Raw genomic sequence first — 24430 nt, 5'->3', positions numbered from 1 at the left:
CCCCCCCCCGAGTTTCTTCGGTTTTCCTACGCTAATCATCAGTCCAATTTTATTATATCACTTGAGGTGTGCTACATACCTGACAGCACATTATCTATTAACAGTCGGTCAATCTGTCTGTTAGTCTGCCTGACTGTCGAGCCATGTTTCTGGTTTACGGCAAGATTTTGTATTCTGTTTTTACCATTATAACCTTGTGAGCTTTGATTTTCTAACTTCAATAAATATGATATTCTCTGTAGTCTGGGATATGACGTCGTGTAGTTTAATAGAGCGTTACCAAGTTTTCGGAGGAACCTGATGCCTCCATCTTGAGGTAACATAGTAAACCCAGTAAAATATTCGCAGATACTTTGTGGTTAGGGGTGTACTCTTCTGTGCTCAAGACGCAAGAAGCAGGTTTCTCAGGATAATTGGTAACTATCGGCTAGGCTATACAGTGTCACATCCAAGAAGAAGATATCGTCTTAGTCCTCATGGGATGGCGCTCGTCAGATGTACCGTAGCGCTGGTTTGTCCTCTGTCTCCCGGGAGGCAGCAATTAAGTCGTGGGGCCAAACTTATTTCAGGAAGTTCTCATGCCGGTTCTCATCGCACCTCGAGCGTTGACGTAATGCATCCCCGAAAACTGGTCAGGTTAAGTCCCGGAGATGTAGGCTCAGGCGATTTTTCGATATTCTAACCTCTGGTAAGGTATAATTCTCTTGTTTCTATTATAAAATCATTATTCAGTAAATAATATAGTGTTACACATTTAAACTTATAAATGTTTAAAATAAGTTAATTAATATTTTTGCGATGAATCACTAACAGTTACGTTTTGAACCCCCAGAGCATTACAACATGGCGTAAGCTCGAATTTTTTGTTTCAAGTAGTGAGTTCAAAAATACCGAGTGTGAGTGTAATGAGTTATAAATTAATTTTATATTAAGTCCAGAAATTCGTAGATGGGGCAATCGTAGGTCGAGGTATGACTGTATTACTGTCCGCAGACAGCAAGCGTTAGCCACGCCTTTCACGACGAACACTTCGTTTTCTTATTTTTTACTAGTTTGAAGGCCGATAAAATTCCAGCACATCGAATAAGTTGGTCTTCCGGAATAAGTCTAGTAGACTTGCATTAGGAATGTTCTCGGGTCAGACTTCAACCTAGACACCGTGTATCTGGTCTGAGTTTTTATGGGTTTCTGCAGTCCCACCAGACAAATGTTAGAATAGTGCATCAATAAGGCCACGATATTTTCCTTCCCAACACTTTTAAATTCATCATTCTATCATTCAGTGCTATATAATCTACTTAATGAGAGCCTCATTAAATAAGCCACACAAGAAAAAATTCGGATTCAAGGCCTAACCGAAATGTAATGCCGTTCTTCAAACTGTACTGGATTTTAAAAGTACTGTCTTCGGGGATTTGACTCTAATTCTGGTAGATGTTCACAGTTATTTTGGAGGAACATTCCCGTACTGCCCGCATCATCATCATCTCGTCCTACCTGCATCATGAGTCAAAGAGCGAACGAAATAAGTACGAGGGTCGTACTGAAAGTCATGAGAACAATTTTTTATAAAGTAATATGCTTTATTATTGACAAACCAAATACACCACCTCAATCTACAGACCTTTCTTTATTTTTCCACATAATCGCCACTTCTTTGTACACATTTCTCCCAGCGTTCTGGAAGTTTGAAAATTCCCCTTCTGTAAAATTCCGTTCCAGCTATCCGAAGACACTGACGCACTGCATTCTGAATTGCCTCCCTTGTCTCAAAACGTTGTCCACGCAGCTGATCCTTCACGAATCCGAAAATATTTTAGTCGTAGGGTGCCAGATCAGGGCCATAGGAGGGGTGTGGAAGAACTTCCCACCCCATCTTTGCAATTGCTTCCAATGTGAGGCGAGCGGCGTGGGGGCGAGCGTTGTCATGCAGGATGATGATGTTTCATCCCGGACGTTTATCGCGCAATGCGCGACGGAGCTTGTGCAGTGTCTGGACACAACGAGCAGCATTTATGGTTTTCCCAGGTTCCAGGAATTCGGCCAGAATAAACCCCTCTGCATCCCAGAAGACTGTGCCCATCACCTTCGCAGCTGATGGCACTGTCTTTGCCTTCTTTTTTGATGGAGAATGCAAATGGTACCATTCCATACTCTGCCGTTTCGTTTCAGGCTCGAAATGGTGAAACCAGCTATTGACGTCACAAGACACTCAAGGTTAACACAACAGCTGGTTCCACCCACCACCGTACTCTCTTTCATCTGCTGTTCCCAGGTTGCATACAAAAAATTTGCTCATGACTTTCGGTACGACCTACGTAGAAAGCGAGAAGCATGTGGTATAGTCACTGCTGTGACGACTTCGGATCCAGTATGTACCACGTACGGAATTGTCTCCAGAGTCTGTGCATATTTGCCGTAACAAAAATACACCACAATGCTTCATGTTGTGTTGATTTCAGGCATTCGATGCTGTTCAGTTGCTGTTAAAGGATTCACCGTCAACACACTGACAGATTTCTGTGAGCTCTTTGCAGTAAGTGCACCAAAGACTTGCATAATGGAAGCCCCATATCTATCAGTAAGCATTTGCGTTTCCATTATCATTGAGATAATTTTAGGATTTAGAAAAATACGAGTATTTTGAGTGCATTTAAATTTTGGCCATTATCGGTTTATTGTTGGTAACCGTTAATATTCTTGAACCATTTGCCTTACAAAAAAAAAAAAAAGACAAAACTTCTTTGAAAATAAAAAAATTACATGCGACACGAATTAAGTTGGTTAATTAAGATTGTATTTGGAATAATTTTCGACATGGGAAATATCTAACAAAATACAAAGCGGTCGTTTGCAAGCCTCCTCCAAATCCGTCGGTACCATGGTCGAGGTGCGTCTCTCTTCGCGTCATTCAAAACTGGGAGCGTTTGGACCTAAGGCATAGTCGACAGATAATACACCATACAGTTTCTCTGCAGTATCTCTCCCACATATAGTTGAACAGCTATCATGAATCGAGCTTGTACGTTATGTGCAGTCGAGCTTAGTCCCGAGCCACTGTTATATGTTGCATTAAATTTGCAGTCAGTCGCCTTACTAAGTAAAAAAAAGTAAAGTAAAACTATCCCTGTAACAGGCCGTGGAGGCCCATAGGGTTGTGAGATGTTGAGGTCCCACATTTTCTGGAGAATCGGTTCATAGATGGCGTCAAGGTTGTCAGCCCTACGCGCCGGGCCCCCTATACCCCCAAGAATACTCCAAGAATATTCTTGGTACTCATTTCTGTTAGAGGCTGAGTAACCCCCAGGGCCTAGTGCGGCTGGAAGGATTAGATAAATTGAAAAAAATCCAATGACCTCATCGGGACTTGAACCCGCGACCTTCCAGCTTGTAGCATAGTGCCTCAACCAACTACGCTACCGCGTGCCCCCATTCGCCTTCTTGGTCTAAATGGCATGTGGGGGCTCCTGCGGGTGTTCATGTACGATCCCCATGTTAGAAGCCAAGGAGAAGATTCTGGTATGAATTTTTGGGAGTGAAGTTCTAGGTGGAACACATTTCTGTTACTAATAATTTCCTCTGCTTGTTTTATTTATACCCTGTCACTGTACTCTACATGTTACTACACATTCTGTAGTAGAGGAATAAATTCGGGGGTTTAAATATTCTTATATTTCGACCCCCAAAACTGAATATTGATATTATCCCATATTTCCCTAAATACCCTTGGACATAGCGTAACCGTGTTAACCATCAATTGGCCTAATTATGCTAAAAATTTCTACTGTGTACAACTAACAGTTGCGCTCGGCAAATAAATTATAAATGAGAACTCTTCCGTTACAATAAACATACATTAAATTCACAAGTAACTGTTCGTTGCTATATAAATGTTCCTTTGCCCCTCTCGTTGCCCCGCTTTGGAGGTCCAACTGTAATTGATCTTTAACCAGTGTCTGTTTAACGCTGCCGGACCACGCGTTGATGACGCCACGTGTAGCAGTCCTACAGCCTTTGTGTTGGTGACATTGCCGCCTGTTTCCTCCAGTTACCACCACCTCGTTCCCTGCTGTAGATGATAGTTAATGGACTTGTCCTGGGCGCCATCTGTCGGCAGGAAGGGGTACATGTGAATTTGTGGATAACCTTATGAATGCGGAAATAAGCTGGAGGAAGGCTAGCTCTGACGGATATCCGGAGAGTAAGAGTTTTTACCTTGAACTCTTTTACAGGCCTTGCTTGGAGAGGACGGAGGTGCCTCTCATCCCCCCCCCCACACACACATACCGATTCAACAACTGTGCACTTTGGCTATTTTTAAAAGGAATTTATATTATATGACACTTAGTTGAATTTACCACTTAAATTTCAGTTACACTTTGTAAGATTTCAGGTTTTGACGGCGGTGACTGTGAAGAAAGCCGTCTTCTGGGATGTGGCGCCGTGTATATCTTGTGTGAACCGACGTTTCGGTGGAACGTATCGCCTCCATCTTCAGGGCAGAAAAATCCGCTAGCGAGGAACCAGCATGGACTGGGTTCCCCCCGACAATAATCCTATACCGGCTCAGGCCCGCTCTCTGCTACCTGCTCCCCCATCTTTACAGATCCTACGCCTCTCATCTCTATTTATTTCCCATGTGGCCAACTCTCCCTCCTGTTCTTATATAGCTGTGTGTTTTCGAATGGTGGCTCAGTCTGCAGCCACCTGCTCACGCTGGTTCATCGCTCGTGGATTTTTCTACCCTGAAGTTGGAGACGATACGTTCCTCCGTAACGTCGGTTCACACAGAATCTACGCAGCGACATATCCCAGAAGAGGGCATTCTTCATTTACATTTGTTACAATTTATATTGTTTCATTTCCTATTTGATTTGGAGGCTGAACTACATATTCCAAACTTGTTGTCTGCTAAGGTGATAGTACTTGGTCTCGTATGTTTAAATAGTAATGTAGGTTGACATTTAGAATTTATGTATGACGCAGTTTTGCTTCTATATTCGATAAAAAAACCATAAACCGATTTTTTTAATGCTAGTGGGGCGGGACTAAGTCCCTTGAACTGCGGCCACTTCTGGACTATTGTACCAGCCCCAGATGATAGGTGAGGGTGATTGTGGAGCAATTGGTGGACTGAAGATTGGCAAGGGAAACCGAAGTACTCGGAGAAAACCTGCCCCAGCGCTACTTTGTCTGTCACAAATCTCACTCGACCAGACCCGGGGTCGAACCCGGGCCGTCGCGGTGCGAAGCCAGCGACTAACCGCTTGAGCTGTGGCGCTGCCTATAAACAGATTACTCATCAAACTCAACATTTCTGGACGAAGGTGCCCTGGCAGGACCCTGCAGCGTCCAGAAAAGTTACTTCCTCTGATCCCGAGGGTTCCAAAATTCACATCTCCTAATAAAATGCCTATGCTGGCCATCTTTGGACCTTAAAGCCTAAAAGGCTTTTTCTGACAGAAGCTTGATCGACAACAGCTAAACCATGGGTCTTTAGCACGCATTCTTAAAAGTTAAGTTCCGGAAAATCTGTCAAAGTACTTCCAAAGCGACGCTGCTTTACTCGAAACTTAAAATTTTTCAGGAAGTTGGCGTGTGGTGGCGTTCTGTGTGCCAACAGCAAGGATGGGCTAATGGTTCCTTTTCGGAGAAAGAATGCAACCATCTCCCTGTCTCGCTTATAATATAAATGCATAAATTTACATTGTTAATTGGTTTCAGTTAAGACCCGATACATTACAGTGAGCGGTTACATTAGATGACAACACACAGACCTCCACCAATGAACGTGCCATAAGATACAGTTACATAAAAATTACATGAACAAGATAATTGTCCTGTTACACTTCATCGTCATCCTGAATTGCTTTGATTTTAAATGTCAATATCCTTTGAGAATTATTATAAAACTATTTTACAACGCCGTCCAGTGTGACTAAGTATATATTTGTGTATATAGCGCCTTTACATGTTTCGGCCAGTTGTAACCATCTTCAGAAAGCAATAACTGCAATCACATAGATCGTAATGCACATGCTTAAGTTTTGTATAGAAGATTCCTTTAATTAAAATGTGTTTGAGTTAATAATATATTTTTAACGTTCTTAATATTTAAAACATTTAAGGTTACACTGGACGGTGTTGTCAGATCATTTTATAATACATAACTAGTGTGACGGACCAGAATAAACAAAGTTAAAAATCATTTAAGAAAGTTCTGTGAACACGTTTTAAATAATCTCTTTGAGAATAACGTAAATTTTCCTTTTTAATTTTGTCACTCGAATTTCGGGAAACTGGAGTTGAAATTATGGCATCATCTTCAGTTTAAATGTGACATGGAACGAAGCACACGCTGAAACCTCACATTTGCGAGTAAGGTAAGGCTCTGGAATTGTGTGTAGACAGTGAAAATAACATGTGGAATAAGAACATTGAAAAGAATGGGTGTTAGCAATCTTTGCCTGTTCAGAGGTGAACTGCGGGATTCGCTTCGCTTGACTGATGAACACCAAGTGCAGTAGCCATGAGCGGGCTCTGCGGATGAGTATGAGTATGAGGGGTGAGCCATAAAAACCGGCCCTCGAAATGCGACTTTCAGTGATCTATTGTGCTTCCCTTTTGGATTAACTTTTGATTAATCCTACACTTCGAATGAAATGTAGGACTTTATTTATGGGGGCGGCATAAAAGTCACTTGGTTCCATGCTGATAATACTAACTCTGGATTCATCCTCTTGTGAAGAAAAGTAAAACAGACTATTTAATTTATTATATTTTCGTTGAGCCCCAGAAGAATGGAGAGAAATTCCGAAGTTCTACTCACATGAAGACACATACTTTTCATTATTTACTCTTACTTGTTGCACTCCATATTGTAAAATATGGCGCTAATTTTGGAAGAGATATTACTTCGAATAGTATTTATTGTGACGTTGCGATAACTCTCTTTCTTTAATATAGTAAATTACGTATAATTTAAAATTAATTTCAGAATTAAGTTAATTTTCAAACATGACAGAAGCGGAATGAAAGAGAAGAAATAAATATAACATTAATTACAAAACTAAGATCTTTTGAAATAACAGGCTTAGAAACAAGGTACTAGTAAAATGAACTGGGTCCAGCTTACAGCATTACTTTTATTTCGTCCGATTCCGAGGAATTTCCTTGCAGTTGCGATGTCTCTGTAAGCAGCGTCTGTCATGATGCCAAAATAATGTAAATGAATGGGAGATTAGAGAAATACGTATACTGACATATGTCAGTGCATGTTGACCAGTCAGGCCGCACCATAGCTCAAGAGGTTAGTCGCTGGCTTCCCACCGCGGCGGGCCGAGTTCGATCCTGGGTCTGGTGAATTGGGATTTATGGTGGACAAAGTGGTGCTGGGGCGGGTTTTCTCCGAGTACTTCGGTTTCCCCTGCCAATCTTCATTCCACCAATTGCTCCACAATCACCCTCGCCTGTCATCTTGGGCTGGAACAATAGGCCAGAAGTGGCCGCAGTACAAGGGACTTAGTCCCGCCCCGCTAGCACCAAAAAAAAAAAATGTTGACCAGTCCACAACACGAGGTACTGAGTGCAGTTCGCGCACAGTCAACATTATTGTAGTTCATATAGCAGAATAGTGTTTTGATCGGAACTGCTCCCACACGAAACACTTGCGCCTACGTAGGTCAAAAGTGGAATCGTGTAAAGACTGTTCTCTTCCGCCTGTTCTTCGTCGGTTGATGCAGCAGTGTAAGTTGAGGTTTCTTTGCCCCCCTGTTGTCGTTTTTTAAAGTCGGGGACGGGGCTTCTAACGCAAACTTAGGTCTGAATCTTTCTGATCCGTGGTCGAGCTGGTGACAGAAACGTTTATCATGGGCCGAAGTACTTTTTCCAAAGCATAAAGTGGCCAATGTTTTGGCTTTTTAAAGACTGATTCTTATGATTTTATTCGAGTATTTCTGTGGGAACGGGATGATTTTCATGTAAACTCTCAGTTCCTCTGTTTCCAAATGATGAATCCTCTAGGTTTCTACTTATACCTCTACGCTTCTCCGTAAAATCAGTCATGAATGCATGTTATCCGTGACGTACGAAATCCTAATTTTTCTGACTCCTGATCCAGATGGATATGTCCTTCTCCTCGCCTCTCTGGAGAAAATGTTATGTGCTTTGGCCCTATGGCTTCATAGTCTAACACTAAAAATCAGATAAATAGAAGCAACCAGTTAAATGATGTATTTTCCGTGTTTTTATCTCTACCGAAGTGGGACAGTGGGATATTTAAATTTGCTACTGCGTCATTTAATTTTATAATGGTTGCTACGTTTTTAAAATTCAGTATCTCAAACATGTGTCTTTATAATATTATAGAACAAATGTCTCTGAAAGACCAATTATCAGAGTTCTTATATGTATATTTTCATTTATATATACGTTACATTAAAGTTTATATATATAGTACATTTCCGTACTTTGGGCTTTATTCTCAAAAAGTATACCACTGTCGCCACTGACATACACTTCAGTTCCCAATTCATGATCACAAATGTATATCTGACTCATGCATATTCAGTATGCAGTCCTGACCCGAGTCTGGTGTTTAGAGATGAAACACGATCATAAAAACTGACAAAACCACCTGAAGCCTAAGGACATGTTTGATTATTTCACTATGACCTACTACAGGTCTGACTGCATCAATGATAACAGACGTTTCTTTTTGGCGTGTGGGCTGAATTTGATCTTCCTTCGCAAGCTCAAGGCTACTGTGGACTAATGAACTGTGGAACAAAAGCTATTTGCTCCTCAGAACATCGACTGTAAAAGCGTTATCTTGTACAGACTATGAAATCATCACTAAAATGATTATACCAACTCAGATGGCACGTACTATGTGAAGGTCTTTATAATTATGACGTACTCTTCAGTACCAGCCCATCATACATTTTCTAGGCACTAGAATCTTACATTCAGACATTTCTTAGCCATTTGCTGAAACTACTACGTAGATCGCCTTTCCCTCCTCAAGAAGTCGGCCTCTACATGGTAACAGGGCCACACTACAATTTCGCTGTTGCACCTTGATTCACGAGGTTGACCTTTTTCATTGTCAACAAACTGAAGTAAACTTGAGTGGAAGGCGAAACCTCCTGTCACTGAACAGGTAAAAATGTAAGTGTTTCCAGAATTTTACTCCGGGAAGAAAACTTGTTTTCCCGTTTCTGGTTAAGTCCTCGTAACAGAAAGAATGCCAGGAACTTGACCGCTTTATTTCTGTTCGTCTCCTTCCAGTGATGGGCCCCAGATCTTAGTTTTAGATTAAGCGTGTTTTCTAAAAAAATTTTGGCATACCGATTCGTTTCTCTACTATTTCTTCCGAAATTATGATGTACAAAACAACTGAAAACATTCCAGAGTTTTTTAATGTTAGTGGGGTGCGACTAAGTCCCTTGTACTGCGGCCAATTCTGGCCTATTTTACCAGCCCCAGATGATAGGTGAGGGTGATTGTGGGGCAATTGGTGGAATGAAGATTGGCAGGGGAAACCGAAGTACTCGGAGAACCCCCCACCCCAGTGCCACTTTGTTCACCACAAATCCCACTTGACCAGACCCGGAATTGAATCCGGGCCGCCGCGGTGGAAAGCCAGCGACTAACCGCTTGAGCTATGGCGCGGCCCTTGCAGGTGGTTACTGGGCTCTTCGAAATCAACATTTATGCCAGTCTTGCCAGTAACTGGAAAACGTGGTCGCCCAGCACTGACTTTGCCCATATGCCATGCTACCTGCTGCTGTTGTCACTGACATTTCCTTCTTCATCAGAGTTGACGTTTTGTTCGCTACATGACATAATTTTCAAATTTATTTCACTGTCACTACTATATTCGCTCTCAGAAATATCATTATATTCATCTTCTTGCAGCAGCTCATATAACACCTCATCACTCACAACTTCTTGCTAGGACCTGCCATAATGTTTACTCGCAAAATTCGAACTTAGGACGCTTATCAAGCAATCAGCACCTTCATGTCGAATTCCGAAGTAACTAGAAATTCTGTCCAGCAGAACGTACAAATTTGCATTGCCAACTCTCATTATATATTTTCTGCAATGGTGTAGTTGGAAACATTAATGACGTGTAGAGACGTCATAACTACTTAATTGGTTAAACAGTTACGAAAATGAGAATAAATGGAACAGTGGATTACAAGAATTTAATACCGCAAATAATGCTTTATAAAAATAGCAACGTGCATCATTTTGTCAGGTACTGGGTATTTGAGGATATTTATCGGCCCCTGCTCTATCGTATTCTATCCCGAAAACATGCTTACGAAATTTTGGAAACAATATAGCAGACTACGAGGCGTCACATCCCAGAAGACACCATTCTTCATAGTCACCACCATGGCAACCCGAAATATTTCAGAATGTCCCCTGGCAGCACTTATGAAATAATACTAAAATGTTAGTGGATAGGTAAAAATTGTTCAGGACGACCTCTGAAACAAGGGAAGGATTCTGTTTTGTAATATCCTTCAGGTCTCAGTAGGCCTAATATAGGAAACGATGATAAAAATTTTACATAACTGTGGTTTTCTACCACAGTGTAAGAGATGGCAAGCACACTTCCACACCAAGGGGTACTGCGCATACAGAACAAAATGCGTGAACTGTGGCAAAACAATGTACTCTACCGAAGACATAACCAGTAGCATGCCTACATTGTGGGGGATCGTATCCGGCTAGCTACAGAGGCTGCAATGTCTACCAAGAAATCATAGCACAAGATTTTTTTCACCCCGAACAACAGCAAATATTCATATCACATACACATCGGGACAAGAGAACGAACGTCTTGGAGCACCACAGAAAACTGAGGGGCGTTCTGCTTACTCGCCAACCAACAGTAACATTCAGTATTTGAAACAATATAATTTATATGTTTCACTTTGCTTTTCTGAGTAAACATTTTTACTCAACTAACGACAGAGAGACTGCTGTTGGCAGACCCACCTACTTGCAGAATTAATACTACTTGTAACCAACGCCTGTTGCGATCTGTCGGCGTTCTGCGTTACCATAATCTCCAGCAGCATCGCCACGATTCTATCGGTTACGGAGATAATGAAATTGTTTATTAAACGGCGGTCCCAGGATTGATATATGGTCATACACATTCACATACGTCACAGGAAGAAATGGGATCCTAACAGATCCTTCCACTCGGACTCACTGGTAAGGAGTTAGAAATGAACATAGATACAGACACAATTTGTATATGAAGATCACCGTCGCCTGCGATTTGTATCTACTCTGAAAATGAAAGTTCTTTCGAAGTGTTGGGACGTTTATATTACACTCGTCGTCTGTTACACAAGCTTTCATACTAATAACTTCCCCTTTTATGTCCCGTATTCCTTCCAGTCCTATACGTCTTCGATTTAAACGTTGAAGTCAGCGTTTAATGCCGTATCCCACAGTCAGTAGTAAACCTTCTCATTATTATAGCACACTATACTTCATCTATTCACGTCAGAATATTGTCAGTCACAGAGCAAACAAACAAACAAAAGGCTGCTCACTCGTTCCTGGCCTGTTACATTACATACATGTAGTGGATGGGCAAAATATTGGGAACACTAAGAAATTTAAGTATAGAATTGGTGATGGATACATTGAAAGAACTTCAGATGGAAACACTGAATGTTCTTCCATTTATTTACACTCTGTAGAGCTCGTGTCAGTGCATTCGTGATTGTTTTGAGTGACAGTCCGTGTGAAAGAATCGGAAAATGGGATACTTGTCCGATGTTCAAAGAGGACAGCTTATTGGTGTGCCTTTAGCTGGAGCGTCTATATACATGGCAGGATGCATGAAATTAAAAAAAAATGGAGCATCTGTGTTGAAAGCTGCCATATTATTAGGTGTATCGAGAGCGACAGTTTGTAAGGTTAGTTCGGCATACACGAATTATGGGAAGACATCATCAGCGAAGAGGAACGGTGGGCGAAAATCAACATTGATAGAAAGAGATTATCATACGTTGAGAAGGATTGTTTCGGCAGGCCTGAATATTCATCTTGAAGATCCCAATTCCACAAAAATTGTTCGAAGTGACCTGAGTTTTACAAATCAAATATTCACGGTAGGGCTGTAATTGCTCAACCTCAGATTATTGAAAGTAAGGCTCAGATACGTAAACGATGGTGTCAAGACCATAAGAACTGGATATCAGATAACTTGAAACGCGCGTTATATGGTCAGGTGAGTCGTCCTTCACAATTTTCCCAACATCAGAAAGAGTTTACATTTGGGAATACCCAAGGAAGCCTACCTTGATTGCATGCCTTGTTTCAAGAGTGAATTACAGGGGAGTTTCTATGACGGTTTGGGCAGCAAGATCATGGTACACTATTATGTTGGTCCCATTACTACTCTTCATGCCCGAAGGAACTACGTTGACAGGTTGGGTAATAGGTGCATCCCTTGCTCCAGACATTATTTCCGAACAGCGATGCAGTTTTCCAAGACGACAGTACCCCCATTCACACACCTGGAACTGTTCAGTCATGGTTTGTAGAGCATGAAAGTGAACTTGAACGTTTTCCCTGGCCAACACAATCACATGACTTGGACATCATTGAACAACTGTGATCAGTTTTGAAGACTAAAGACAGATTTCCACCTGTCATATCTAAAGCAATTATAAGATATTCTTCAAGAAGAGTGGTGTAAAATTCAGCTAGAGACCGTTCAAAGCTTGTTTGAGCCCATTCCAAGAAGGATTGCGGCTGTACTGAAGGCCAAAATCGGTTCAGCACTATATTAATAAATAAATGTGTACAGTATCTGTAGTGTTTCCATTATTTGGTTCAATCCCTATAATTCGTGTTAAAAGTCGACAGTTGGTTGCTATGGTAACCTGAAATTGCGTAATGACCATGGTAATAATCATTCATTGCTTTTAGCCTACTTCCCGTGTTTGAAAAAAAATGAGATCAACTTCCTATGAGTCTGTACGTATATCCCCTTATCGTTGCTAGGCAACGGCTTAGTAAGCACTTTACCGCCGCAACGAATAAACATGCAACAATAGAATAATTGTTGGACGCGTTTTTTCTATGCGGCCCGTATCTTGGAAGGTATAAAAGTATGTACATGTGTTCCTACTGGAACAGAAACCAAAATTGACTGTGCCGACGAGGACCAGCAGAAATTTTCTCGACCCGACCAAGAACTTCTTGTTGTTTTGTAGAAGGTCATGGATGGGAGTTTAGATAATTGCACACTCTATATCGTCATGCGACAGCAGAGAAATACGTGGGAACACACCGATACACGCCATAGCTCAAGCGGTTAGTCGCTGGCTTCCCACTGCGGCGGCCCGGGTTCGATCCCGGGTCTGGTCAAGTGGAATTTATGGTGGACAAAGTGGCGCTGGGGCAGGTTTTCTCCTAGTACTTCGGTTTCCCCTGCCAATCTTCATTCCACCAAATTCTCCATCATCATAATCACCCGGGGCAGGTACAATAGGCCAGTCAGTGGCCGCCGTGCCGAGTGGACCCAGTTGGACTCCACCCCCCAATAAGCTAATAAAAAAACACCGATACCTCGAGAAGCACTCGAACACTCAAGCTCCCACAAAAGTGTAAACCTCGGACAATCTGTTGCCCTGTAATACAAAAATAACATTAAATTAAGGATCGCGTAGTTGCGGGGAGCGACATCACGGGCTATAGACAAAAGGAATCGAACTGATTGTCGCATGAAGAGAGAGGAGAGAGCCGTACGAAGCTGAAACGATATGGACAACATTCTGCCCTGCGGACCGATTTGAATACGGCCTGAAGCGATAGTCAGACATTAGTAAAATGCTGTTCTTAGTTGTGATGTTAATACACTGATGCATATTTTGTGATACATATGGTGTGAACCCACTTGAATCCCTCTTACTTAATAAATCCCTCTTACTTAGCTGTAGGTACTGCAAATGTAAAAGGTGAAGTCCCTGAGCTTAATTTATTAAACATCACAGCACGAAGACATATGGAAAAATGGAGGCATAGCTCCACCATTCTTGACTTGGGCATTAGATGAAAATAAGTGGCTAACTTCACGCACTACGGCCTTATCCCCAGTAAAGAGCCCCCGATACCCATTGTATATGAGGCTCGGTGGTTCCCAGAGCCGGTGTACCTGTAGACCTCCTGGAGTAGAGAAATACCTCTTGTCCCTACCGGGAATTGAGGGTCAGGTCGCCTCTGTCTTCAGCGTCGGAGGATAAGCCAAGCAAGAAACCAACATGAAGCAGGTGTATGTACCTCCGAAACGTCGGTTGACTTTCAGCGGACTACACAGCGTTATATCCCAGAACATAGAACTCTCGATTTATCATTGTGATATTATTTAGCTGAAGCAGAATATTATGATTAGCTGGCCATGTAGCTCGGATACTTTATTGGCGAAGTCTTTTTGAAAGCAAACATGTGGAATACGAAGATGGAAACTGGAAAATAATGTTCAAGGGTACTTTAGAAAATAATGCATTGGAGTGATGTGGACTGGTTCGAACTGGTTGAGGGAGATCCCAAGGACGACCTTTAGGTGTACAGAACTTGAGCCTTCGGATTCCAATGCTGTAGAGAAATGCGCACCTCAGTAAATCAAATTACAACGTAAAATCCCAAGAATTTCAATATAAGTCAATTCTTACATTTAACATGCCTTTTTACAAATCGTTTTGATAATTAGTTGCAGAACTAATTGCTGATTGCTGCATTTAGCATAAAAACGTGGTTTAAGTGTGGGACGGTTTCTGAAATTGTTGGGGAAAATTGCCCCCCACGTCTTTATGTGGGAGGGGGTGACCAGGGTGCACGGCATTCCCATATTCTGGTTGGTCAGTTCGGACACAGCTCTATGTTCTACTCTTTTTATTTCATATTGTTGTTCCTTTTGCAATTAGTATGTTGATGTGTTCGTCACTTGTTTCTCGTCACTCCTACATGGCTTCCCATTGGTTGTCCAGTCGATAACTAATAGCCGAGACCTCGCCTCCTTTCATTGTTATTTTGAGGCTTTCCTAATCACATATGACTTCTTCCTGTATATAACGGACAGGATCTGGTCGGTGGCGGTCACAATTTTGTGTTTCCTATCTTCATCTCAGTGCTACTAAGCAAGAATATTTTTGCATGTGAATGCGTTATCAAGTGATTCGACGAAGCCGTGAAGTGACCTACAAGCAACTCTGGTAATATTTGTTCAGTGATATGCGATAACAATTTTATTGTTGAAATTTAAATCATTTGATAATGGCACGAAAGTGGGGACATGATTCATTGTTGAATATTGCTGCATTAATTGTGTGTTGCACTGAAAATGTGTACAGGTTTTAATCAATCCCATGAAGCCTGGCAGAGTGTGAAAGAAATTAGGGCGCCATACCAAGCCGGTGGCCAGGTACATCAGTTTCGGGCATGAAAGTTACGTAGGAACTCAGCACTGGCCACTAGCCTATGTGTTGATTCACGTTATGTAGAAAGTTTCGTGAAATACTGCAGACAGGGACCGCTGAATTATATTTAAGTGATTTATTCCCAATTACATAATCTTGGAAGAGAGTTTGGTATCCTTTACAGCAGAGAAGTTTCAGTTTGATGAATTTATATCTGGGGAGCCAAATGAGAAGCACGCAGTAGCAAATTGAAACTTCAGAAAAATGTGGTTGTTTACTTGAAGACAGTAAAATTCATCTGAATTATGTTTTTAAGTTCAGTACTAATTATGCAGAAAATACAATGTGTCCTTTTCAAAGATGACCGGATACTTCTGTGTAGGAGAATGCTCGCTCTTTGTAGTGAGGATAATATTAAAAACATAAACTCACTCTGTGAGAAAACGCAGTTTTTAATATTGCAGTGGGTGGTACATAGAGTAATCATTTTCTTTAGAAGGTTAAAGGTCCTATAACATTTACTATCACATGTTTTATTTAATTAATATTAAACCAGGATAAGTATGAGAAGTTCAGGAGTACGTCTCCAGCGGCTTTTCTTCCATACAGTTACCTACACAAGGTACGGCGTACCCTGGTTAGTAGAGTGGTTGGATTTCAGTACGATAGAAGTCCATCAATGTTTCGGAGGAACGTATTGTCACGTGTATGGGTGACTAAAGACGGGGTTCGGATTGGTAATTAGATTTATTAACAACCTACAGATCGTAACCAAATTAATTATTACATTGTTGCTGCTTTACACAATTTACAGTCACTCCTTACTAACCTCTTCAGTCTATCAGCACTAGTCGTGACGGATTTGTAACACAGGAACTATAAAAGTCAATCACACATTCCCAACGTCACTGTGCTACAGCACATATTAAGTCTTCAAAGCACACGTGAAGTCTTCACAGGCTGACATCTTTTACTCTCCTGTACTCCTGGTTCCAATTTTCTGTGAACTTAAGCTCACGGCTCTCGTTATATAGTCGCGGAACGGACATCACCTAGAGTAAGCACGTATCACGTGATCGCTATCCAGCCAGTCTATTGGCTCGTCGGTAGGATCTGCAGAAAACACATCTTCCTCTATTGTTGCGTGTTGCGCCGTGTTTACATAGTTGTTGTGATTTATTTCTTTAAACGGAAGGGCACCGCTATATTGAACACAGTAGGTTTATATGCAAAGTACAGAAGAAGAGAACGAAGGCACCAAATATTTTGTACACTGTTTATGGGTTTTCAAGACGCTGTCGGTTGCTCAGAATATATGGCGTCGAGTGAGAGAATTATTAATGAATAATGAATAGGAAAAGATATGGATGGAAGCGGTCCAGGCATTATCTTAGCATTTTCCTGGATGAACTAAGGAAAACCACGAAAATCCTCAGTAATGATACCCGGTTTCCTATCAAATATTTGAAGACAGGACTTCCCGAGAAAGCAGGGGTGCTACCCAGTCGACCACGATGTAAGGTGGTAAAAAGCACATTTATATTAAATAGACAGTTGTTTAATAAAGTAACAAAAATGCTCAAACCGGAAAACAATTAAGATTTTAATGTAGTTGCTAACAATAATAGTGATGATAATGATGATAACAATGCCTTTATTATAGTGACTGACGGCACTTAAACACAATTACCTGTAGACAAAACAAACTCAGTGATTTCAGTCCGCAAGGGAACTATACCGACCGAGCGACCGCCGCTTGTTGGTGATGTTAGTGCCAACTTTAGCGGATAGAGGGTATCACGTGATCAGTGCAACGGATCCCCACGGCCATTAATTTCGGCTTTCTAGACCGGAACCGCTATTTCCTCGCAATAGCTCCTCAATTATCCTCACGAGGCTGAGTGGATCCCGTTCCAGACCCACTACTTCTCAGAAAATTTTGTAGCGCCGGGAATCGAAACCGGACCTCTGAATCTGTAGCCAGGAATTCTGACCACTACACCACAGAAGCGGTTTGAAGAAGAATACGAATATGTATATGAAGAACATGATACTGTAAAACTGCATGTTGGAATAACACTTGGGGTATGAAAACCCCCTTAAAATCATTACCTTTGTCTGTAAACGCAACGAACTGTGTTGAAAATATAACTATAATTATACCTTCTGACAAAATTTGTCACAGAATCCACATCTCATTGAGGGACTAACTTTTGCACAATGGCGAACATCAACAGTTGTAAGTCTCTGATTGACGTACGTAGTAGGTACATATAAATGTACTACAGCATCAAAAGTTGGCGAGCAACTAAATTTGTTTTTAAAGACAGTAATGTGAAACAACGATAACAGATCGAACCCTGATTCAGGAGGAAATTAAGAGGAGATTGAACTCGGGTAATGCTTGCTACCATTCAGTCCAGAACCTCATGTCTTCTCGTCTGCTGTCCAAAAACATAAAAATTAGAATATACAAAACTATAATTTTGCCTGTGGTTCTGTATGGGTGTGAAAATTGGTCTCTGACATTAAGGGAGGAACATAGACTGAGGGTGTTTGAGAACAGGGTGTGACCGAAGAGAGATGAAGTGACAGTAGGTTGGCGAAAACTGCATAATGAGGAGCTTCATAACTTGTACTCTTCTCCAAGTACAATTAGAATGATCAAGTCAAGGAGGATGAGGTGGGCATGTAGCACGAATGGAGGAGACGAGGAATGCGTATAGGATATTGGTGGGAAAGCCAGAAAGAAAGAGACCACTGGGAAGACCAAGGCGTGGGTGGGCGGACAATATTAAAATGGATCTTAGAGAGATAGGATGGGATGGTGTGGATTGGATTGATCTGGCTCAGGATAGGAACCAGTGGAGGGCTCTTGTGAACACGGTAATGAACCTTCGGTTTCCATAAAATGCTGGGAAATTCTTGAGTAGCTGCAGAATTGGCGGATCCTCCAGAAGGGCTCAGCTCCATGGGTAAGTAAGTAAATGTACAATAAAGCATCCATGAATGGACGCCTGGAATGGAGAGTTGAAACATTCATCGTAACTAATGTCAACATATCTATTACCTAAACCTCACACGCTACCCTAAGGTAGGCCGCACACCGGCATGTGTCAAGACATGTAACAGTCAAGACACGATGTCTGCGACATGACGCAAAGAGGGGAGCACAGTTGAAACGAATGAGATTATGAAAACCGCCGCACACCGGTCTTAGTCATGATGCTGACATCAGCTTCATGCTGACGAATCACGAATGAAGCAAGACTGCAAGACTTGCCCCATGTCTTGATGCTTTTCTTGACGCAGTTGGTATACGGCCGCCCTAATGGAGAGCGTAGATTAAGATGAATTATATAAATTGGTAAGTATTAATTGTTAATCCTCGAGGATTCAATATCGCTAACATAATCCTACTTTCTACCACTTTTTTTTTTTCAAATGAGAGATCTCCAAACATTTTCGTTCATTATTTAATGCCATTTCATGTTTATTTTATACGAGTGCATGCAGTCCCACCTAGCAGCTCCTTGTAACGCCAGTGCTTTTGATTTGTGTTCGGAAGATACTGGGATTGAATTTTGGCCGTGGCATCGGTCATTGTGGCCGAGATTATCCGCAGTTTGCCTTCACCGCTCTAGGCAAATGGCAGCAGAAGCGTCGACCTCCTCCTCTTGAATCCTTGTCGATTAACTATTCATAATCGCATGCGGTATCAGTTGACTCTGTATAATAATTTCAGTTGAAATAGTGTCATTAAATGGAATCTTCAAGCACAGTCAGGGTTTTTAATTATGTTTGAAAGAAAAGATATTTTTGCCCCAAATATTTTAACCATACCTCCAATCCCGAAGGAGGAAACCGTACTGACTATGATGTATTCCATTAGCATTAATAGATTCTGTATTCTTAAATAAATGGCCCTGCTCGTGCAATCCGAAGGCTCCATTTCGTTGTTGGAAAATTCCTACATTGTGTCCTACCCAGTGCGAATTCAGTCGAGTTCCCATCTCCATAATTTATGAATCTAAGATCCACATTAATGTTATCTATTACTGCAAAGTTTTCTTTATTTTTTCCAAGCCATCTTCTTACGAGGTTTTAGCATTTAAATTCTGTATACGCTCTTTTCCATCATTTCTGCTACGTGTCATCCGCCTCAAGACTTGCTGGTGCTTTTACAGTTACACAACACAAGAGCTTTTCACTTCTTTCGTTAACATGTACGAAAAATCGGTTTGGACTAAAACGGGTATGCTTCTCTCAAAAATTCAAAGAAGTTATGCCACGCTTAGTCTGTTATCATCCTCCATCTTATGTATACAAGATGTACGAACTTAAATAGGTCTATACATTTTTACGCAGTTTGAAATTACGACGCGAGAATAACGTATTATTCACTAACAAAACATAAATTTCTCACATTATGGTCGACAAAAATTGTAAGAACCTAAGAAAAACACGAAATAAGAAAGGCGCTGTTACGATATAATACTCAGTATACTACAACACTGTCATGAGATGCAAAATTTATGTGCCCAGATTTGGAATCAGCATATCATAATTATTTAATTTTGCTCCCGTGTTACCACAGCCTTGTTGACTAAGATGGTCTTCTGCACAATACACGTTCGTGGAACTAGCGTCATCCAGAGAAGCAGATGGCGAACGTATTTAAAGAGAGTTGTTTCCTGAAACACTCGCGCGTTAAGTTTGCTTTATATATTCGCATTTATTTGTCGCTTCTTTAGCAGCTCTGTTAGCATTTCAGAATATTCAGCGTCGAATAACAGATTTTTCATGAACTGTAAAGGGTCTGGACGAAAGCAGTCGTGTCCAGATTTAATGTACTATGCCGGTACTCCTTCGGAGGGACTAGCGAATACCAGAAATACTATCATTCAGGACATCCGATGTCTTGGAGAAGATTCAAACCGAGAATTTCCCGAATACAAGTAGAAGAGTTATAGCTTGGACCATCCTGATCAGTGATAATTTTCTTATTCTGTATACATATGCAAGAGGTAAATGCCTTCCGGTGTTAGGCTGTTTGCCTAGCAGGCTACTATCTTTGTTTGCCTCTGATTGTACCTGAGCACGAACGTAACCTTTTCTTCAGAAACTGAACACTTCAAGGCTAAATGAAGAACTACGATAATGAAGTGTGTCAGACAGTTAGGTGTACCTGATCGGCAAACGTGATGTCGTCAGGACTCTTTTGTAAAGGGAACCGACTAGAAAATTTGCATAGAAACTTGCGTTTCAGCTGTTTAACAACACAGTTACGGATCACTCTACAGTTACGGGTCTCTACATTGGACCAAAATATTGTCACGTGCAGGGTGGTAGGCGTGACGAAAATAACAGGTTCTAGTTCGGATGATTGGATTTATTAGCACTTCGGTTACACACTCTTAATTACAATTGGTGCAGCGCTATCGCTGTTTCTACACTTCATAATCCACTGATACACACACATTAGTCCTCTCCTGGTAACGGAATGAAAACACAAGAACTAGCGCTTCAAATCACTCTAGATATAACTGCACTACGGCACACATAAAGTCTTCAACGTCCATTAACACTTCACAGCTGAATCCTCACAACTCCCCTCCATGACGGCTTCGTGACTTGGACTCAAGGGTCCTCGGCTATGACTAGTTACAACTAGCTACGACTAACTGTAAACGACCTTCACTGTCCCCTATAAACCTTCTGCACGGAATCCATAGAGAACAGCTATGATTTTAGATGTGTTTACAGTTCCGTTGCTTAGAAACGGATTGCACAACCGCGTTGTTCTACTGTTGCTTGGCGCGAACGACATACAGAACAGCTTCCTATATTGTTGCGCAACCTAGCAACGGACTGCATTCCAAGAATTTGTCTTCGCGGGAACTCGTTTGCCAACTCATTGCCTAGCAATGGATGTACATGTAAAACTATTAAAACATAATTGAAAATTTTGTTTTTAATATTTGGTAATTTCCCTATTCTTTCAATTTTGATTTTTTGGTGAAAACCCAGGAGGGAGGGCATATGCCCTGTTTTATCCCCCCCCCCCTTCTTCATCAACCGACCAGTAATCATGTGTGTAACGTCAGAATTCGTTGCTACTGAACGTAAAATTCTATGATTAAAAATAAATGAAATTACTAGTATCTTGGATGCTGTGAAGTTTTCTTGTGAGGTTATGACCTCGTGAATGTTACGGTACCAGAATCTTGAAATATATATCAGGGTTGTATCGTTTCTCTACTGTTGCGCTTGGAATTAATTTGAGAGCTGGTGTACGTGTATTCCATGCTGCATGCGTCAGTAATTTAGCGGCAGATGTATCAATCTTAATAGTCAGTTATTTGTTGGACGTAGTGATGATGGGAATACATAGACATATTTGCAAAAAGGCAAATCCATGTCTTGAAGTTTACAGCAGACGAGATTTTTCAGTGATCAGATTAAACGAGGGATAGTGTCCAGTGGAATGTCGCACTTACTTTTGCTCCGCCACCTCTGAATTAATTAATCAAAAGGACATGTCGAGGCCTCTAAGGGAAATATCACCAGCCCTAGAACTGCTGACCACGTGAGTCCGGGGGAAAAATTTTCAGGAGCACCTTGGGTTCAAAAACGTAAACACTGGGGCCGCCTGGAGGTTTTCTGGAAAGGGGGGGGGGAGAATTTGCTTACAAACATAAGTTTAAGGCGTTCACTTGAACTATTTTTACTGATCGCCCACGAGTGTTCAGAATATAATAATAATTTTCTTAAAATATTTCTGGTTTCTGTTATTGATATTTGGTAAAAGGTATCTCTGTAACAGGCCGTGGAGGCCCATAGGGCTCACATTTTCTAGACAATCGGCTCACAGATGGCTGTGAGGTTTTCAGCTGAGTCGACCCCAGAGTCACAGTGTGGCTGGAAGGGTTAGATCAAGTGAAAAGTCCAGTGACCACATCGGGAATCGAACCCGCGATCTTCCAGGTTGTAGCATAGTGCCTCAACCAACTACGCTACCGCGTGATATTTGGTATGTTTAATTTTTCCCCCAATTTGTATTTATCTCCAAAAATGTAGGATGTTGAACAGATGCGTGGCTTGACCCCACCCTCGCCTATGACAACAACTGACTGTGAGAGCAAAGAAAGTACTAGATATCTGTCTACAGAACTGTGAGGAAGAGAAAGGTATGACAACTTGTAGTGAAACCTAGACACATCTCTGCGCTTGAAAAGCATGAAAGCGTCGCGCTGGAAGCGCACCCGAAACAGTGAAATAGTTCAACCGCTCATCTTACTGAAAAAGTCATGGCTAATGCCTTGCGGGACAACATCGGGGACATTCTTGCTGATTTCGTGCCAAGTGAAAGTACAGCGACTATCGGTTGTTATTCATCACTAGTAAATGAATGTGTAGGCCGCGCCACAGATCAAGCGGTTATTCGCAGGTTTCCCACCGCGGCGGCCCGAGTTCGATCCCGGTTCTAGTCAAGTGGGATTTGTGGTGGACAAAGTGGCGCTGGGGCGGGTTTTCTCCGAGTACTAAGGTTTTCCCTGCCAATCTTCATTCCACCAAATTCTCTATCAACATAATCACCCGGGGCAGGCTACAATAGGCAAATCAGAGGACGCCGTGCCGAGTGGACCCAGTTTAGAGAAATTGTATTTGAGGGCACGCGGTAGCGTAATGGTTGATGGGCTATGCTACAAGTCGGAAGGTCGCGGGTTCAAGTCCCGATGAGGTCATTGGATTTTTTTCAGTTGACCTAATCCTTCCAGCCGCACTAGGCCCTGGGGATTACTCAGCCTCTAACAGAAATGAGTACAAGGAATTAATTAAATATTTTTTCTTGGGAGTAAAGCGCGGCCGGCGCGTAAGGCTGACAACCTTACTGCCATCTTTGAGCCGACTGTCTAGATCAGGCATGTCAAACTCAACTTGTAGAGAGGGCCACCTCAGCCCTATAAATAATAGTCCAGGGCCACACTTCAAAATAGAAATATACATTAGATTTTGATACAAGGAAATTTAATTATATTTATTATTTAGGAATAATTTCAATATAATTACCTAAAGTCACATATCTTACAATTTTAAAAAGCAAGAGAATGCCATTTTTGACAAGTATCAAACAGCTTTTCAATATGTAACAAGAGAGATTACACAAGAAATTATGTTAGAAATAGCAAAATATTGAATTTCCTGCAGCCTGCTAATTTATGTCTGTGTGAGACTTCTTGTCTTCTGGTCTGCTGGAAAATTGTCTTTACAAAAAATATTTCTACTAAAATTTTAATATTGATTTTGATATCAATTAGATCTAAAAGTTGAGGGGCCGCACTTTGTGGCTATGGGGGCCGCATGTTTGACACGGCTGGTCTAGATAGTGTGGGATCCTCAACGCCTCACAACCCTATGGGCATTCACTTTACTTTTAAAGTAGCTTTGCTTTACTTACTTTTTAGAGAAATTAAGTCTACAGTCTTTACATAAACAGAGACATCACCTTGATGCACCTTTTCTTGTTCAGGTCTTTCGTGGTCTTAAATCCTGCTCTTCTCTTTTAGAAAATGTTAGCCTTCGTGTTCCTCCTAGCAATCTTAGGGACTTCTCATTGTTTGGTGTTTGTCCTTCTAATAAAATCTATCCTTCTGCTCGGTGTGCCTATGCTGCCAACGCGGTGGGTAAAAATCTCGACATATTTGCAATCAGAACAGTTTCTGTCAATGACACTGAACCTAAATTTGTTAATAATAATTGTTAATGATACTCTTAATATAGACTAATTGAAATTGGAAGGTGCTATGGCATGGAAATGAATGTGGAGAAAACAAAAGTAATGAAAATTTCGAGACAACCAACCCCAGTCACAATAAAGATAGACCAAAAACAAGTGGAGAATGTGAAATGTTTTAAATATTTGGGTAGCTTGTTAACAGATGATGGAAGGTGTACTTGTGAAATTAAAT

The 24430-nt window shown here is 41.4% G+C and overlaps 1 protein-coding gene across 5 annotated transcripts in view; it reads left to right on the top strand.

The window, feature by feature from the left end:
* Nucleotides 1-24430, top strand: part of LOC111867091 (sodium-coupled monocarboxylate transporter 1) — a 76920-nt gene that overhangs the window by 25741 nt on the left and 26749 nt on the right. Inside the window, exon 1 of one of the 5 annotated variants that reach the window (XM_033752539.1) lies at nucleotides 15166-15254. The exons of 3 other annotated variants lie outside the window; for them this stretch is intronic. The gene's annotated coding sequence lies outside the window, so the exon portion shown is untranslated. Of the gene's footprint in view, nucleotides 1-15165; nucleotides 15255-22464; nucleotides 22649-24430 lie in introns of those variants that run through there. One more of the 5 variants, XM_033752541.1, reaches the window with a different exon arrangement.

This window comes from Cryptotermes secundus, unplaced genomic scaffold (genome assembly GCF_002891405.2).
Source record: "Cryptotermes secundus unplaced genomic scaffold, Csec_1.0 scaffold205, whole genome shotgun sequence".
Classification (NCBI taxonomy): Eukaryota; Metazoa; Arthropoda; class Insecta; order Blattodea; family Kalotermitidae; genus Cryptotermes; species Cryptotermes secundus.
Note: the sequence above shows the minus strand (reverse complement) of the source record. Positions and strands in the feature narration are given on the sequence as shown.